Here is a 19,040-nt window from a genome sequence, read left to right as displayed (position 1 = left end):
CCTCAAGTGTCATTTTCCTTCCATGTCTTTTTAAGTGGATAGGGTTCTCCAGCAAGCTCTGAGGAATTCAAAGGGATTGCCATGGTGGGGATACTAGCTTGTGAGTGAGCTGGGATGTGGCTGCAGACCCAGCAATTAGAAATATTCAGGATCTGGGCTATCTGCACCTGTTGTTGGATGAAAGAATTGTCACTGTCACTCTGGATTCCCCAGACCCTCAGGACACAGTAGCTGAGGATTAAGCTTCTCAAAGGACACATGTTGGAAGCAGGACCCTTTCTGGTTCCGACAACCCCTTTCGAGGAAACCGCAGTCACGGTTTTACGTCCACCAGGCAGCAGGCGCTAGGCTCACTACTGCTTCTTGTTTGTTGGGTCCTGCTGTCTGCTTACCCTCTGCTTCTGGCAACCCTTACGAGAGCGCAGATTGTAAGGTATTGCAGGCTGTTCCTCTTTGTCTTCTGGGGTTGAAGCTGGTTCTGCGTGGTCTTGCAGAGGTGCTTGGTCCCCTTGAGGTGGCGCTGGCTTACAATGTGAGGCGTGGATCCATTCAGCGATGCCGGATAATTTCACTGCTGTCTGGATGGTGAGCAGTACCTGGTATGGACCCTTCCACCGGGGTTCCAAGGCGTGCTTCCGAAGGTGGTGCCGCAGGTAGACCCAATCACCAGGCTCAAGAGTGTGACAGGCAGCAGAGGTGGGTTCCGTCGGCCAAGCTGCTCGCACCTGCGAATGGAAGGCGCTCACAGCTTGCATTAACCCTTTGCAGTACTAGAGGAGCGTGCTGTGAGTTAGGTTTAGGTCTGGGGCTGGGGTAATAGTAGCCATTGTACGCATAGGGCGTCCCATGATGATTTCAAATGGACTCAATTTGTGTCTCTGGGATGGGGATGACCGAATTTCCATAAGGGCCAGTGGTAAAGCAGCTGGCCAGTTTAACCCTGTGGAACTACAGATTTTTGCCAGCTTATTTTTAAGCACACCATTTCGCCTTTCAACTGCCCCTGCACTCTGTGGATGGTAAGGGCAGTGCAACAGGTGGGTGACATGTAATACCTGGTTTAGATGTTGAACAATTTTTCCAGTAAAATGTGTTCCCCGGTCACTAGACAAAGTGGCAGGAATTCCCTTGGTAGGGATAATGTGGTTTAACAGACATTTTGCGACAGACAATGAATCAGCTTTGCGACAGGGAAAGGCTTCAATCCAACCCAAAAACAGACATATTATAACTAAAATGAATTCATATTTCTGACACTTTGGCATTTGTACAAAATCAAGTTGCCAGTGTAGGAAAGGTGCTTGAGGCAAACCCCGGAACCCTCGTGTTACTTTTACAGATTTGCCTACATTGTGGCTTTGACAAGTAACACAAGCGGCACAGTGGTGGGTTGCAAAGGAGCTGAAATGGGGAGCCCACCACCCCGCCTTACTCATAGCAGAGACCATCCCCTCCTTGCCGACATGCGAAACACCATATAGCAGGGTGGCTAGAGACGGGTAGAGTGAGAGGGGGGATACAAAGGTACCAGTGGGCGATCGCCAAAGGGAATCAGAATGCAAAGAGCAACCCAAAGCACTCCAGGAGTCTTTCTCTGTTTCTGGGGCAGAATCCTGGAGCTGAGCGAGATGAGACAGGGATGGTGGCATTACAGAGACAGAGAGGGGACCAGAAACGCTTCTGGTGAAGGTTTTATAGTGGCGGCATGTTTTGCAGCAGCATCAGCAAGTGCATTACCTGTTGCGGTTCAGTGATGAGACAGAACACAGCTTTATGCAAGCAAACAGGCTGGTCAGCGGAGATGGGCTGTTCTGCCCCCCCTGCCTTCCACCTTCTCCTTTTATTATATTTCTCCCCCTAAGCATTACACACTGCTACACAAAGGAATGTATGACGTTGATTCATATGCTTAGTTACCATCCTCTATCTACTACAATCCTGGTTCTCAGGCCTTGAGCCCAGGCTAAAGAAACCTCCCACAGTTGCTGTCCAAACAATCAAGTTCTCAGGGTTCATATCTAGCCCTTGTCCTTGGATAGAGCAATGTGTGCATTGCTTCTAGGAAACAGTCAGGGTGTGCCCCGCCTGCTTCCAGGTGGAATAGCTAGACATTAACCCTTCATCTCCCCTTTTTTGTTTATTGATAGTTGGCCATCTCATGGTAGCCGCCAATTTGTTTTGTCATGCTATTTAACTCCCAGACAGACAAGGACATAACCTGGGGAGCTTTCCAGGGCAAAATTTTACAAAGTCTTAACAAGGAAGGAATACATTGTACACAGCAACAACAAAAAATAAGCCCAATGATTACAAACACAAAATAACCAAAAGCTTAACATCTGCAATATAATCATCTAAAAGGGGTACACTTCTTTTACTACAATTGTAACCAGCAAAAGGCAATATAAGTATCATTCTACTAAGACAGCAAAGGGTGCCATCACTTAAATTTGCAGGAATATAATTAAAGGTGCATGAACCACAAGTAAAAACCCATCCTGATGGTAGGATGATATGGCCATAATTATATGAAACATTAACAGCATGGGAACAATTTAAAAGGGATTGAGAAATTTTTTGACAGCCCAATGGCACCTTTGTACTAGTGCAGTTAACTACACGCGCACAGGTGACATTGTGAGCCCCGGCCGGGTACGGTGTGTGAAGGGATATAGCCGTGCGAGGCAGAATATAGTTGGCCGGGCCCCAATTAGCCAAGCTAGAGTACTGGGAGAAAAGATTAGCATAAGCAAAGAGCAGTATCTTATTCTCCTTCGGACTTGTAACGGGGGAGGCGCTTCCGAGCCAACCCCTACAGAAAATAGCAGGCACAAAAGGCACACAATCATCACAGAATTAGCAGTGATTTGGGCGAGAATCGCCACAAACAAAGTCTTAGAAGTTTCTGGCTGCTGATCTGCTGCCAGTTTTCGTTGAGCCGTGGCGACCAACGCTTTTACTGCTCCCCATGTCACGGGCTGGCTTGGGACATTACGCCTCCTCCGTTTCCGTCCCGCCGTTGTCGACTCGGGGGGCAACGCGGTCTCCTCCAAGGTCAGCTGAAACTCTGGTATGGGATTCGACAGCCCCTGGTGCCATGCCATGTTGTTTAAGTGCTGGTCGCACGCACCGGGCTGGAACCCACAACGGTCCTGCAGGGAGAGACACAGCAGCATATCCCCGACCCCAAGTGATTAGAGGTGCTGGGCCCAGCCACTGTGGATCGGGCAGCTGACGGTAAAAGACACACGGTCTTTCCAGTACCTCAGATTTGTGAAAATGCCGATCCGCAGGGGTCTGCTGATCTGCATTCAGTGTTAAATTATTTAAAGTAAACAAGAGAATATACATCTGTTGTTGAATGTCTCCTAAGGTTCGGAGACGCAGCTCCCCTTGTTTTAATTGTTTATCTAGCAAGGTTTTGAGTGTGCGATTGGCACGTTCAACAATGGCTTGGCCCGTGGAATTATAAGGGATTCCGTGTTTAAGACGGACGTCCCAGCGGGCACAAAAGGTGGAGAGGGCTGCAGAGCAGTAGGCTGGGGCATTATCTGTTTTAATTTGGCAAGGGCGACCCATAACAGAAAAGCAGGCCAGCAAATGGTGAATAACTTTGTTAGTGGCTTCCCCACGTTGTGGGGTTGCCCAAAGGAAACCTGAATAAGTATCAACGGAAACATGTAAAAATGAATAGGGGCGGAATTGTGGTACATGAGTAACATCCATTTGCCACAGCTGATTTGCTGCGGTACCTCGGGGGTTAACGGCATAAGAAAAAGTAGGAGCAGCAGCAGCACAGTGGGGGCAGGAACGAACAATGGAACGTGCATGATCAGCAGGAATGTGAAACTGCCGGGCCAAAACAGAGGCAGACTGATGAAAAAAGGCATGGCTTTCAATGGGGTCAGAAAAAAGGGAATTTACCTGACCATGCAACGCGCAATCGGCGCGTGCATTGCCCTCAGTGAGTGGCCCAGGCAGAGGGGTATGACTGCGAATATGAGCAACAAAGTAAGGGAAATGACGAGTGGCAAGAAGACGCGCTGTGAGACGGCGAGTGAGACAACGTCGATCCAAAGCCTCCTCCACCCCGAGTTCGATCCTCGGCAGCTGGCACCTGATAGGGGACTAAAATCAATTGTGCAATTGACCGTCCACGCGGGAGCGACTGTGGAAGATGAGTCCACACCTGAACCTTAATAATGCCAGTGTAATCAGCATCAATGACCCCTGGAATGACAAAAAAGCCCTGTTTCCCAGCATGTGAGCGAGGGAGAACAAGACCTACAAAGCCGGCAGGGAGAGGTCCCATCACCTGTGTAGGTATGGCACAGACCTCCCCTGGCAGCTGAAAGTCAGTGTCCTCCTGCATGATCAAATCAAGCCCTGCACTTCCAGCAGTCGCTGCCCTCATAGAGTCTACGGATTCCAAGGCAGAGGAGCGATTGCCTGAGTAGGAAACACCCCTGTTTGGCCCTGGGTTCGGGGGGGACCCGTCGCGCGGTTTCCCGACCCGCTACGACACTGATTAGCCCAGTGATAACCTTTCCCACACTTGGGGCACTTCTTTGAGGGTCGGGCTGGTGCCTTAGATGAGCGGCACTCCCGCTGAAAATGACCCTCCTTTCCACAGTGGTAACAACGCTTCCCCTCCTTCCCGGTTTTTCTGAGGGCGGCAGCCAGAACTCCAGCCTTGTGGGCTTGTGTGCCAATGTTCTGGCACGCCCGCAGCATGTCTGAGAGCTCTAAAATACCAGAGACTTGTGCTGCCTGGAGAGCACGGCGGCAATCCTCATTTGCATTTTCAACTGCCAATTTTAACAGGAGCTCGTGAGCTGCCTCAGTGTTATCCACCTGTCGGAGGATAGCCTCCTGCAATCTGTTGGTAAAATCCAAAAAGGACTCTAAGGCACCCTGACGGATACTGACAAAGCTTTTGGTAGGCTTGCCTGAATCCGGGACCTTCTTGAAAGCATGCTGGGCACAGGTGGAAATAATGGGGAAGACAGCCTGAGGGAGTTGAGACTGCATCCCAATAGTAGCAAACTGGCCCTCCCCTGCCAAATGCTCATAAATGATACCTTGCTCTCTATATACCTGGGCTTGGCGTTCTGCCATCTGCCGATACTCACTAAGCCAAATAACATACTGACTGGGTGACAACATCATGCGCAGCAGCGTTTTCCAATCCTCAGGGATTAGGGAGTACCCAGCACCCATCCCTTCAATGAGACCACGCACAAAGGTGCTAGTCAGGCCAAATTCACGAATTGCTTTCTTTACCTCTCTAACCACCGAGTATGGCAGAGTGGTCCAGGTGCCCACGGGGTTGCCCTGGTCATCATTCTGCCAGGTCACCGGGCAAACGGAGACCAGATCAGCCAGCTCCTCTGCTGTAAGATCTGATCGAGCTTTCGCTGCGTGAACCATTTGTTGCACCAGCGAAAGCTTCTGAGCAGATGCAGATGACTCTCCAGGGGGCCCCATGGGGGGAGGGTGATCACACACCGGCTCCGGTGGGGAAGGCCAGGGAGGCGGTGGTAATAGAGGCACTGGGGGCGAAGCAGGGGGAGGGATGGCTGCAGGAGCGGACGGGGGTGGCAGGATCGGCAGCTCCTCTGTTGGGGCTGGAGAGGGCCTTTCCGAGGCGACACGCTGTGTCGCATCGCCAGGAGGGGGGATGGCTGCAGGGGCGGACGGGGGCGGCGAGAGCACCAGCCTCGCGAGGGAGGGTCTGTCCGAGGCGACACGCTGTACCACGTCGCGGCAGAGGTGCCAGGCATGTAAAGCCTGCACGGGTGCCCGAGGCTCTTTGTGCAATGTCTGGCCCAATCGCTCCCAGTCTGCTAGCTTAAGGCTTCCAGCTTCAGGATACCACGGGCACTTGGCACGCACCTCCTGTAGCAGGAGAGTAAGTGCTCGAGCCGGGCAGTCATGCTGAGCCTTACGCAGCAAATACTGCAGCTCATTACGGTGTTGCACTTGCAAAGCAGAGAGGGAGCTTCCCATACTTACCACAATGAAAAATACTCACCGGGATCCACGAAGTGGATGAGTGACGCGTCTGAAACCCTTGCCGGGCGAGGTGAGTGCTGAGGGCCCCACGTTGGGCGCCAGTTGTTGCGGTTCAGTGATGAGACAGAACACAGCTTTATGCAAGCAAACAGGCTGGTCAGCGGAGATGGGCTGTTCTGCCCCCCCCTGCCTTCCACCTTCTCCTTTTATTATATTTCTCCCCCTAAGCATTACACACTGCTACACAAAGGAATGTATGACGTTGATTCATATGCTTAGTTACCATCCTCTATCTACTACAATCCTGGTTCTCAGGCCTTGAGCCCAGGCTAAAGAAACCTCCCACAGTTGCTGTCCAAACAATCAAGTTCTCAGGGTTCATATCTAGCCCTTGTCCTTGGATAGAGCAATGTGTGCATTGCTTCTAGGAAACAGTCAGGGTGTGCCCCGCCTGCTTCCAGGTGGAATAGCTAGACATTAACCCTTCAATTACCCTTTGCCACCTCGGTGTCTGCCGCTGAGTGGCCAGTACACTTAACAATTGCCAAGGCAGACGGTAGTAAAACTGCATACAGGAGGGCGGCAATGTAGGGGCTATTCTTGATAGGGGTACCAGTAGAGGTAAGAAAACCTCGAGCCTGCCAGAGGGTGCCAAAGTCATGCACAACCCCAAAGGCATACCGAGAATCAGTAAAAATAGTGGCAGAGAGCCCCTCGGCTAGAAAGCAGGCACGGGTTAGAGCAATCAGTTCAGCCACCTGGGCAGAGGTCACAGAGGGTATGGGCGCAGCTTCTGTGGTCTCAGAGAGAGAGAGACCACAGCGTACCCTGCAAGAAGGTGGCCTTGGTCATTTCTATAACAGTCACATATCTTCAATTACCTGCCACCCTTAACAATCTCCTTTACAGCTTCCAGTTAACTTAACTAATTGCCCTTCACACCTTCCATTCTGATGCCTGCTTCTTAGACGTGCTGGCTCTATCTTAATTGCTTCTCCATTCAAAAGCTAACTGTCCCTACGTGTGCTCCCTCAGATACTTTGTAACATGTTTTGGCATGCCCTCTCATATACAATGTATCCAGCATGTCCCCTTATACAACGTTATACTTATACAATATTATACTTCCACACTGTATAAAGAAGTATAAAGAAAAGATGTTAAGAGTGTGACAAGTCATTATGCAGATCTGGCCTCAGATACACCCCTTATGACTTCAGAGTCAGCCTGGATGTAAATGAGGGAGATTTGGGGCCACAATTAACATCTAGCTACCTAAAGTACCTACATGGCAACCATCACCATAGCAACTGAGCACCTCAAAATCACATGCCCTATGAGGTAGGGCACTGCTGTTATTGTGGATGGGGAACTGAGGCCCAGAGAAGCTAGACGATTGCCCACACAGAAAGTCTGTGGCAGAGCAGGGAATTGGATCCAGGTCTCTTAGGTCCCAGTCTTGCACGCTAACCTCTGGCCCAACCTGTCAAGTCCCTAGCGCAGCACAGCCGAGGTTTAGTAAGGCAGCATAATTCCCCTAGTTTCTAGTGGTGTTTAAGCCATATATAGCTAATATATGTCCAGCTGTGTATAGCTAATGACAGCAACTGCTGTCCCCATATTCCACTGCTGTTCCCAAGCAGATGCTGAATTTGACACTGGATGTTGGATTTCATACTTCAGGACAGCTGGAGAATGGACCATATGCCCAGCTGTCGCAGAACAGAGGAGAGGGAGGTTGGATTCTCCTACTGGCCATTCAAAGAGCTTCACAAGCCTTGGCATCTTGGCCTTAAACAAAGTAGTTCAAGGGGCAGCCAAACAGGGACAGGGAGATATGGGAAACAGCAGAGAGTTTGCAAAAAGATTCTGTTTACATTAAAGATGGAAAAAGCAGCTCAAATCCAATGGAGCTTTGCATTTCCCTCTAGAATTGGGATATTAAAAATAATCCCAGCTGACCTTCCCCCACCTCTCTCACAGCATCTCACGGCTGCTTAAAAAAGAAAACAGCTCCTCAGGGAAGATAGAGCCACACTTTGTTCCATTATATGGGCGGTCTGGGATAACCCAGCCCAGCGAAGTAAATGAACTGGGACCTTCAGTGCCAGGTCCTCAGCAGGTGTATATCCAGCATAGCTCCATTGACTTCAACACACTGATTCACACCAGCTGAGAATCTGAGCTGATGGACTGAACATGGGGAAATACAAAAGGTGAATGTGAGAGGAAAAAGAAAACACACACGCAAGCTGTCACTCCCCACCGTGTTCCCACACACTCTCCCAAACACAAACCGTTTTCCCCTCGCATCTCTCCTGAGTTGTTTTGTGTGTTTGAGCTCTCTTCAGGGAACAGGTATGAGAATGCTTTTTATCATGGGGAAAGTGGGTTATTTTCCCCAGTCTTCTCTGACTTAGAAACCAGTGCAACCATTATTGCTCAGAGTTTTCCAAATAGTTCACCCTGGGGCAGAGCCCAAACATGGCAAAAATGCATCAGCATCAGCACTGGGGGTGGAGGATGGAGCACAGCTGGGTGCCCTCTGTGCTCATCACTAGCCTTCCCTCCCTGCTCTCCCCCTCTCTCCTTCTTCAGCATCCCTCATCCCCTTACTGTATCCTTCCCCCTCCCTTGCTCCTACGAATTCAGCTCCTCCTGCCTTCCCCTTTTGCCCTGCCTCACATCCCATAACAAAACCAACCAAGCCAAGCCACTGGAGACACTAAACAAAACACACGGAGGTAGCACCCTGTTTGCTAACCATCCCCTTGAGCCCTCTGCTCAGATGTCCACCCATTGTCTACTTGTATACTTAGATCTATCTTAGGGTTTCATGTCACTGCTCATCACTGCGGTAGATGAGCACCTTCCTTGTAAAATCGATAGCAGTGGCAAAGCCCCACCGGCCTCCACTGACTCTCTGTCCTTCTCCCTTTTGTGGGGGTCAAGACTCAGCTTGGAGAAGGGATTTTTGGTTATTATTTGGTGGATTTGTTTCAGGGGAGTTTTGAGGGGAGGGCAGGTGGCTAGGAGGGGGTGTCATATTGAGGGTGTCATGCCTGCTGTGGAGGAAAGGCCTTTGAAAAGAGGACATTTTTGTAGCGTTTCCCCAAGACAGACAGACTCTGGATTGATCTACTCTGCTCTGGAAGTTAGAGCATCAACTCTTCAGGACAGGGACAGTCTTTTACATAGGGTTGCCGACCCTCCAGGATTGGCCTGGAGTCTCCAGGAATTAAAGATTAATCTTTAATTAAAGATTATGTCATGTGATGACATCTACAGGAATACTTCCAACCAAAACTGGCAACCCTACTTTTACAATGGGACTGTGCAGCCCTGATCCTGACACCTCTAAGCACTGCTGTAATGCAAATAGTACTAATTATAGCAATAATTATCATTCAGCCTGAAAGGTGAATGTTTCAGATAGTTGTGAATGATGCCAAAAAAGGGGTTAGCATGGAAGCTATTCTGCAGCCTCCCGCAGAGTGGAGATGGTAGGTAAGCTGGAGTGAGATAGGCCTGAACTGGAAAGCTGAGATCCAGCACTGAATTTTCTCAACATGGTGGGGTGTTTGGGTCTGGGCTTTTGGTTGCCTCATTGTACAGAGAGGACCAGATCTGTAGGGTGGACTTGGAGGGTTAGGTGGCTGATCTGGCAAGACTTTCTCCTGTACACAATCCCTACTCACACAAGAAATACTCACACGAGTAACCCCGTTGAATGTAATGGTAAGGTTTGTGGTACAGGCTCCTAGATTTGCAGAGACTAGAAACTCTGCCTTCCTCTGAAATAAAATCAATCTCCCATAAGTCACACTAGGCCCTCCAGACACATCACCCAATGGATGATAAATCACCCCATGCTGTGACGGGTACCTGTTCTCCATCAGTTGTCCTTTTTCGCCCCTCTTAGCCTAATGACCAGGATCACTTCCCCCCTTGAACTCGGCCAATTCCTAACATTGTGCAGAAAAACCCAGGGGAGACCCAACTGAAGTGTCTCCAGCAGACTTTAAGGCTCTAGGAAGTGTGAATTTTTAAAGATGTGAGCTTGGATTTTGTAGTGTTGTTGTTGGTTTCGGTGGAAGCAAGTAATAGAGCTATTCTACAGCAGGAATAATCAGGCTGGGTGGGATTTTCAGCTACTTTTGGCTGGACTGCACAATCCAATCCACTTAGTAACAAATCCTTTGTTAATCTCTCACATATTTCCTGTTGTAACATTAAACGTTGGGTATTATTCATATGGAGGCAGCAGCCATTTCATAGGAATTCTATTGTAAATGAGCAATAGCTGGCGTCCCGGCATTGTAAGCAAACAATGCCTTTTGGGAAGGTTCCTTTCAAAAGGGCTCAGCCAAAGTATTGCTTGTTTTTTCTAAATCAGCCCCCTCACCCCCGAGCCAAACCGTTGCTACTCAGGCAAAACCTGAGACTAATCCTGAGAACGCTGCCTCCATTTTTTATTCTGGCAAATTTGCATTAGCCAAATCTTGAGGCCCTGTTCTTGGATCTGATTCAGGCAAGCTCTCATTGGCCCACTTTCTCTGCTGTGCTGTCCACAAGCTAGTTAAAGCTCGCTGATTTTCTGTCCCAGTCCCAGCAAAGATGAGACCGGCCCAGGTTAGAATAGTCTCCAAAGGAGCATTCACCAGCTGGGGGTAAACGAACACCAATGTACTCCCCAGGGGTGGCAGGAGGGAAACATAGAAGGGGACTTGCGGGTGGTGCAAAGGAAATGGAACAAGGCAGAGAATCCACCCCACTGACTTAGGCAGGAGGTTCCCCTGAGTAAGGACAGCAGGGCCTGGCCCATTCAGAACTTGGCTCTAAGGTTTCTCCTTAACTGTTCACAGCAAAGTCTTTTTAGGGGTGATTGGCCCCCTTGGTGGGGCACATGGGGTGGGGAGAACCAGATGGGGAGGCTCAGTTTAAACCATTCAGACAGTGTTTGGCAAAAAGTTTCCAATACATGGGAGAGGACAGAAACCTGCCTCTGGATACTTCACACACAGGAGAAGAATCATCACTAAGAATGATGCACTCAGCGCTCAGAGCCTCACATGGATTCCCAAGCCCAGTGGCTTTGCCAGCGGTATTTTGATTTGTCAAACAGTCAGGTTTTTAAAATATCCCGGGCTTTTTTTTTTCTTTTCCTTTAAGGTTCGCTCATTGTTTTCTTAGCCCTCACTCACAGGCCATTGCTCCCTGCAATGCATGTTCGGAAGATGTTAAATAACTGCAGGTTTCCTGAACAGGCTCTGTAGACATCCTGAACCTAAACAAACATACACTGCACAGTAAGTCACAAAGCATGTGTGAAAAATGATTTACACAGGAGCTAGCACTGCAAACAACTCTACTAGAGAACGCTTAATCACAGAGCTCCCATTAAAGGCTGCAAACTGGAATGCCAACACTGATCGTCAGGGCAGACTATATTAAATTTACCATTATGCACCATTCGCTCTTCACAGCAGGTTGGCTGAAAACTGTAGCCATTTCTGCAAGCAGCATTGGATGGTAGTTTGTAGTAATTAAATTACCAGAAGTCTTCTCATGGGGGCGATTCTTTCATCTCATGTACCCATGGCAACTTTGTTTTCACTGGCTTGGTACAACGCCTCTCCCAGAAAACTGGTCTGTTTCAAAGAGATCTAAAATGTTCCCCAGGTTTCAGTTATAATTCTCCTCATCTGGTTAAAACAGAGTCCCTCGTAATACGCATCCAAGCAGGAAAAATAATGGGCCTTCAAGTGGAAAAAAAAAAGACAGTAAAACAAGACTAGATTGGAAAGCTACATCTGGGGGTAGACAGATTAATCTTGAGGGAGTGCCGAGAACCCATGACTGCCTTTGAGGTCAGTGGGTACTATGGGTGCTCTTCCCCATCAAGATTAGGCCTATGATCGTTAGACATCAGTTAGATGCAAGTAAATAATTTAAAGTATGTGTATGCACATACACACTTTTGAAGAAATGTACAGTGTCTAGAGAATATTAGTTAATGGACCTGGGATGACTCATTGTTCATGTAAGCAGAGTCAGGATGAGCTCTATCCTGACATCTGGTGGTGAACCGTGGCAAGTTGTGGAAAAGAACTTTAGGGGCTGATCTTGTTTGCATAGGCACACCCACCCTGCCTACCATGAGCCCACAGCAGCCCAAATGGTCACTTTGGTTGCTCTGGGATCCCCAGTTTCTCTATTATTGGGGCAGGAAGAATAAAGTGTTGTTACCCTGATTATGTGAATCAAGGACAGTGGAACTGTTTTATGACAGAGGGAATTGCCATCAACTAAGTAGCACTCACTAGACAAGGGACATAGGTTCCAAAACCCAGTGAATTGAGAGAGGTTGGGTATTTGTGTTTGGTGGTGTGGGCCTGAAACATTGACTGCAACTCCTCTCTCTACTGTGGACTATAAGAGCTAATTTTGATTCTATTAGGAGTCCAGTTACAGACTGCTGAGCTGAATTCATTTTGGGCTAATGGTGCACCAGCACTGAGGCTCCCTACTACAAGCTGAAATCACTGAATGCTGTGTTAAGTAGTGTGGGGCCTGAAGTTATATTGCTGAGCAGTGGGTGGAGCGGCTGGCGGAGTGGAGCAGTTCGCAGGATGGCTGGAGCAGCTCATGGGACGGCTGGCAGAGTGGCTTGTGGGACGGCTGGTGGAGCAGAGCGGAGCAACTCATGGCAAAGGCTGCAGCAGAACCCCACGGAGAGGCGGGGCACTCGGCCTCGGACCACGTAAAGCGCCCCTTAACACCCCCGCCATTTCCACCCAAGCTGGGAGGTAAAACTGCAGATAAACTTTTGAACTCTGGGGCTGCACTGACCAGGGACAGAGACTTTTGGGTTGTTGGACTTTTGGGACTTTGGGGGATTTTGAGGTTGCTGGACTCAAGAACCAAAGGGAAAGGACATGACCCAATTTGCTGGGGTGGGTTTTTGCTTGAGGTCTGGTTTATGAACCCTAGGTGTGGTGTTTTCCCAATTTAATGCTGATGTCGTTTACCTCATGTTATTAAAGATTTTCTGCTACACCAAGACTCTGTGCTTGCGAGAGGAAAAGTATTGCCTCTTTGAGGCACCCAGGGGTGTGTGTAAGATTTTCCCAGGTCACTGGGCGGGGGCTCGAGCCGGTTTTGCATTGCGTTGTTGAGAGGGAACCCCTATGTACTGAACCCGGCCCTTGCTGCTATCAACTCGGCCTGGTAGAAGGGTTACACTCAGATAATGTTGCCCTCTGTTGGAGAGGCAAAGGCACTACATGCTTTCCTATTCCTTCCCAAGCCTTTGAACACAAAGCAGAATGTACTGCATAGATATATTTTGGATGAGTGTGTTGAATATTCAGAAATTATGTGGGTGTGACAGAATTTATTCCTGACAACAGCTTTTACAGATCAGAGCAATGCCGTTCTATCTGGTGTGGTCTGGATTTGAAAGCCACAGTCTATTTATTCCCCCTGCCACTTGCTTCAAAAGATGTTGATATATCTAAGACTCCAAGTTATGCATTTGGTGTATTTCTTGTGCTCTCTTTCAGGGACTGGTCTTCATCAGTGACTTCAGAGAGCTCCAGGATTGCACTGGTGCAATGTATGAGGAAAGCCAGCTATTCTGCCAGCTATACAACATAAGGGTTTTACAGATCCATAAAGGAAGCTTTTAGGCCAGAGTTGCCAAAAATCAGGAACACAAACTTGTTTCACCTAATTTTGAACCCACTTTTAGATGATAGGTTTGAAAGTTCATCCCAAATTCAAATGCTGTTGGGCTCGCATTCTGCTCAGGAGAGGTTGTGTGAGAGAAAGTGTGTGAGAGAAAAACCCAACAAAGAAAAATTTGGGCTGGTCAAAGAATTTCATCAAAACAAATTTCCAGCAGAAAATCAGGGTTTTAACTAAATCAAAATCCGTGTTCTCATGTTGCTGCCATGCTTAATTACACTGAACTGCGCCAGGCACATTTTTCGAATACTCCCTGGGCATCTTACAAAGAGAGCCTTCTATGGTCAACTGTATGACAGTTCTTTCCAGCAAAGGGGTGAGGGTAGGGAGAGGACAACATTTCTCTTTTTCAAAGTAGCCTGAAGTGTTTGTTTCAGTATTTTAATATTGCGAATGACACATGGGAAATCCTACTAGCTCATCAAATTGTGTGGAGACATTGTGTCGTGAGTCCAATGGGTGTTTTAACACAGAGTACAATAGGGTCAGGCTTTCATCTTCAGAGTGAAGAAGGCGGACTTGTTATGATACCAAGCAATCCACGATGCCTTCCCCCTTTCCCATCACCTTGACCAGCCACTTTCTTGCGCAACAAAGAGATTTTATGATGATTGCATTTTCTCCCAATACTTGCCACTAAGATATAATGTGCAGTGCATACAATGGATGCTGTATGAATGGGTGCATACAAACCAGTCACAATGATATCCTTTCTGCTGATCCTGCCATAAAAATGTTACAGACCAGATCTTCAGCTCATGTAAATCAGTGTAGCTCTATTAAGTCACTGAAGTCACGCCGGTTTACACCACCTGAAGATGTGGCTTAATGTGTGTGCTTTCTTTCCAGCATAAATGCCAGTTGTTGCTCACAGGCTTTGACAAAAGCTGCTTAAAGGTTTTCCCATCACACCCAAAGTGAGCGTTGATGAGGCTCCAAATCCAGAAATTGCTTTCTTTACAACTCCAAATCCCTTTCAAGCTGCCCCTCTGCCCCTAACAGTTTGAAAAAAAGCCCAAAACCAACAACTATATTTAGGCAACTGAAGAAGTGGAACATCTGGGAATAATAATAGCACTCCCACTTGGAAATGGCATTTATACGCCACCGTCAAGCTGGCATCATCAGGCTGAACGTTTTGAAAAGCACATTTTGTACCTTTCAGACTGGAAAATCACCTGTGAGACAATTTGTGTGTCACCAGGAGTGACACAGGACAGTCACATAGAGGAATAATAGGAATATTCAAAGATCTTAAACTGGAATTTTGAAAGAATTCAGGTACAAAAGGGTTTGTAAAAAAAAAATAAAGGGGTGTCCAAAGCCCCATATGAATTGAATAATTTCATGATCCTTTCAAGATCTATTCAAGCACCAGCCTAAAGCACTGGAAACCCAAAGCCAAGAACAATTTGCTAGTACCTGAGAAACAGGGGAAATGAAACTGACAAGTGTATTTTCAGTTGGAGCTGAGTGACATGCAAAAAAGCAAACAAATAGCCTTGATGGTCATTTGGATCTTTATTCCGATTGATTCCTGGTTTGCAAAGCTAAACTGAGCCCTGGAACAATATTAGCAACATATGCTGTCTGCCCACCCAGCTCTCATTGTGCCCAGCCTGGGGCTATGTGTTTTCGACACATACATAAGTAAAATAACTATCCTTTGCAAAAGGTTCTTTGTAGATCTTGGGAGAACTATTGACCCATTTGTGGTTCTCTGTGATGCCCCAGAATGCATTGCTGCTACTGAAAAATTCATTCAAGTCCAGCACTGTAGTTTGATGACTGGAACTGGAGAAGAAAGGTCGTGTTTCAGCAGGGGCCTAGGTTGGTGTAGTGCCAGAGGTTCAAGAATGCATGTTGAACAAGCCTGCTTCCACACAAACGCTAGAGCCCTGGCATGTAACTCTGACCTTTCTTCATCTCCCACAATTTTTCCTGTCTGATGCATCACTCATTCCTAATGAAACACCCTCCTGCTGGCATTGAAATCAGTGGCTAAAATGTCTAGAAAACCAAATGAAAAAGAATAAGAACCACCACCACTATTGGGAAGAGAAGAACAAATATTTAATAATGGGCTCTTCAATCTAGCAGAGAAAACTCAAACATGATCCAGTGGCTGGAAGTTGAAGCTAGACACATTAAGACTGGAAATAAGGTGCACATGTTTAACAGTGAGGGTAATTAACCATTGAAACAACTGACCAAGGGGTGTGGTGGATTCTCCCAAACTAGCAATTTTAAAATCAAGATGGGATGTTTTCCTACAAGCTCTGCTCTAGGAATTACTGGGGGGAAGTTCTCTGGCCTGTGTTAGGCAGGAGGTCAGGCTAGATGACTACAATGGCCCTTCTGGCCTTGGAATCTAGGAAGAAAAAGCTGTGGGGAAAGAAGGCCAAAAATGGTTTTAAAAGGAACTGAACAGAAGGGTCGTGGATTGAGCTACAGAGGGACTGCCTTGTGTATCCTGACAAAGGGAGGGCTACAGATGAACATCCTAACTGGAGAACAGCTTCCCCTTGAAAGATGCTAAAGGCGCCTCAGGAAGGACAGCAAGGACAATCCAGCTATTCTCAGCTGCCTGGAGAGACATTATAGTAATTTGAGTGACCGAGGCATAGGTTATGGGTGTAATAATAGCACCTTTATACACTTCACAAACATTTATTCATTTAGCATGACAACCACTCTTTGAGGTGGGGAAACTGAGGCACAGATAGACCAGATACATGATCATCAGAATCCCCTTCATAGTCCTCTGTGCACCAGTCAGGTATTTACAAGCACAGTTTGCATCACATCGGCCGTTTGCATGCACAAATACCCAGGGCTAGATTCTGACCCCAATTACTCATGTGTCAATACATGGCAACTCCACTGACAACAGCAGAGACACTTCAGATTTACACCTATGCAACTGAGTTGAAAATCTGACCTGGTAGGCTGCATGCACAATCATAGTAACTGCATGTGAAAATGAAGTCCAGTGGCACATGCATCTATTTTATTGTTATTTACTATTCTTGCTGAGTATGGTCTGGCATAAGAACCCCAATCAAGGCCCCATAGTATGAGTACATACTGTAAAAATAATACTGAGACAGTCTCTGCTCCTGGCAGCTCACAATCGAAAATTTACACTATTTAGCATGTCCAAAAAAAAAAAAAAAAGTCTAAAAGCAAGCTTGTGTCCCATCTGAAAATAGAACCCATGAGTCCTGACTTTCAGTACCCCTCGCTAGGACCACTAGACAACTCTTCCTCTTCAACTCACCTGGATTGTTTGCTTGCTTATTACATTCCATGGAAGCTTTGAGTTCAGACTCCAAACTACCATCGCCTCTCCGATTTCAACTCCCAGACTCACTTAAAAACCCTAAGCCATATCACATTGCAGGCATTTTTAATTTGGGAATTAATACTTTTGAGGGACAAAAGGTGAAATGAAGTGGGGAAACAGGACACGGAAAGGCAAAAGGAAATTGCTTTGCTGCAACATGTTTTATTAATTTTTGTCCCGTCTCTTTTTCAGCTGGCCAAATAATGGTCAGGCCTGATGAAAACCTTGCGCGGGAACACAGGGAGACTCCAGTGATATACACTTGTCAAAGCAAAGACAATCAATTTGGGGTTCCCAACCACCGGATCCTGAGCCAACAAGGCACTTCATGACTCTGTTAACAAAATTAATAGTTTGAACCACATAGAGTGATGTCTATAAAAAATAAACAGCAACAAGCATTAAAGGCTTCGAAGATTCAAACAAATGGGAGCCAAAAGGATATGGACTCAATCTCAAAAGACCACTTAGAGCTCCCTGGTGACCTTTTGGCAATTTGATTTAATTTAAAAAAGATTTGTGGGAGGAAAAGACTAAATTAAAAGAAAAAAACACACACACACTCTGCACTGCATTTGACTGATGCTAAAACATCCTAGGTCCCAGCTTGCAGATGGAAAGTCTTGAAAGCCAGAAAGCTGTTCCTGGATCGCTGAACTTGTCTCCTTTTACAGGTGTTTCTTCATCAACTTTGTTACAATGGGGCGCAACCCCTCAAGTTATGATTAGCTGGAAAGACGAGAGCCCTCGTGTCCCTAAGGCACTGATCCTAATCAGACATGTGACCAACAAAAAAGGATGCCTGCCTGCAGAGAGCAAGGAGGAGGGTGCTGCTTTGGCTCCGCCCCTATTACTGCCTAGCAAGTGGTGTCACGGCGGATTTACAATCCCTCCTTCACTCCAGTCACTAGTGCTTGCAGAGATGAAGGGAGAGCTGCCCTTTCTTTCACTGTTATATGCCTGATTGTTAAGAAACCTGTTTTACTCCACTGGCCTCCTCACACCGATCCCCAAGGATGCCGTTCTTTCCCAGCTTCGCCCTCAGTACCCTCTGGTGAAATGAGATAGTTGGAAAAACTCTCCTTTGTTCGCTGAGATATTTTGCTTCAACTGGCATTTTTCCTGTTCTTGCTGCCACTCTTTCTCCCTCCTCCCTGCTAATGAGTCCGATCCTCCCCACACACACTACAGTGCAAATCAGGAGTGACTGTGGAAGTTCAGGGTGGAAGTCAATGGAGAGCACAGCTGGTGTCAGGGAGAGCAGAATCAGGCCCTGTGCCTCCAATAGGAGGGCAGGAGGAGAAGAGAGTGGGAAACAGAGGTAGCTTTCCCCCCACCATTTCCACAGTGATGCCCGAGGAAGACAACAGCACAAGGAAGAAGCTATTCCCTTCCTTTTCCCTCCCTATATCCATCATGTTGTCTCCGCCAGTGGCAATCGCAGCACTAGAGGCTGTTAGATGGGCAGATCAGCAGTTCTCCCCAATTTGCTTCATCTAAGCTAGCCTGTCAGTCTTGAATCAAATTCCCTTTACTGCTTAACACAGTCGGAGCCCTAAATATCAGTCTGTCCAGTCCAAGCTGCTTCTGATTTCCACGTAAACCTCAGACGGGGAGAATCCCACTGAAACTGCTAACATGATTTTGGTGAGAAAGCCTAAGAGATACTGAAAGACAGCGTGACAGCCACCATCTTGTCCAACACCAAGGATCTCCACAGCTAAAACCATGGGTCTCTGCAACTTGAGCTGAAGAGCCAGGCTTTCAAGATGAGGGCTGTGACAGACCCAGTTCCTCTGTGGATCCTGAATAGGTCACACGCTTTTCAAAATCTTCAGCAAGATGCTATGTTCTGGAAAGGTGCTCAGCACTCCAAGATGCGCGTCCCGTTAGCTCCTCCTGACAGCATGCACATTTCCTCTCTCCTGGA

General features: G+C 47.4%; 1 long non-coding RNA gene across 2 annotated transcripts in view; it reads right to left on the bottom strand.

Moving 5' to 3' along the window:
• Window positions 1-646: 646 nt before the first annotated feature.
• The window catches only part of LOC311523858, a 91,564-nt gene continuing 73,170 nt past the window's right edge, over window positions 647-19,040 (bottom strand). Inside the window, exons 2-4 of one of the 2 annotated variants that reach the window (XR_014712439.1) lie at window positions 6,035-6,149; window positions 1,738-4,128; window positions 647-725 (exon numbers count right to left, since the gene is read on the bottom strand). This is a non-coding gene — a long non-coding RNA (uncharacterized lncRNA). Of the gene's footprint in view, window positions 726-1,737; window positions 4,129-6,034; window positions 6,498-19,040 lie in introns of those variants that run through there. The other variant, XR_014712440.1, reaches the window with a different exon arrangement.

Source organism: Lepidochelys olivacea (assembly GCF_965140295.1).
Source record: "Lepidochelys olivacea isolate rLepOli2 genome assembly, chromosome: 7".
Taxonomy (NCBI): domain Eukaryota; kingdom Metazoa; phylum Chordata; order Testudines; family Cheloniidae; genus Lepidochelys; species Lepidochelys olivacea.
This window is presented reverse-complemented; position numbering and strand designations above follow the sequence as displayed.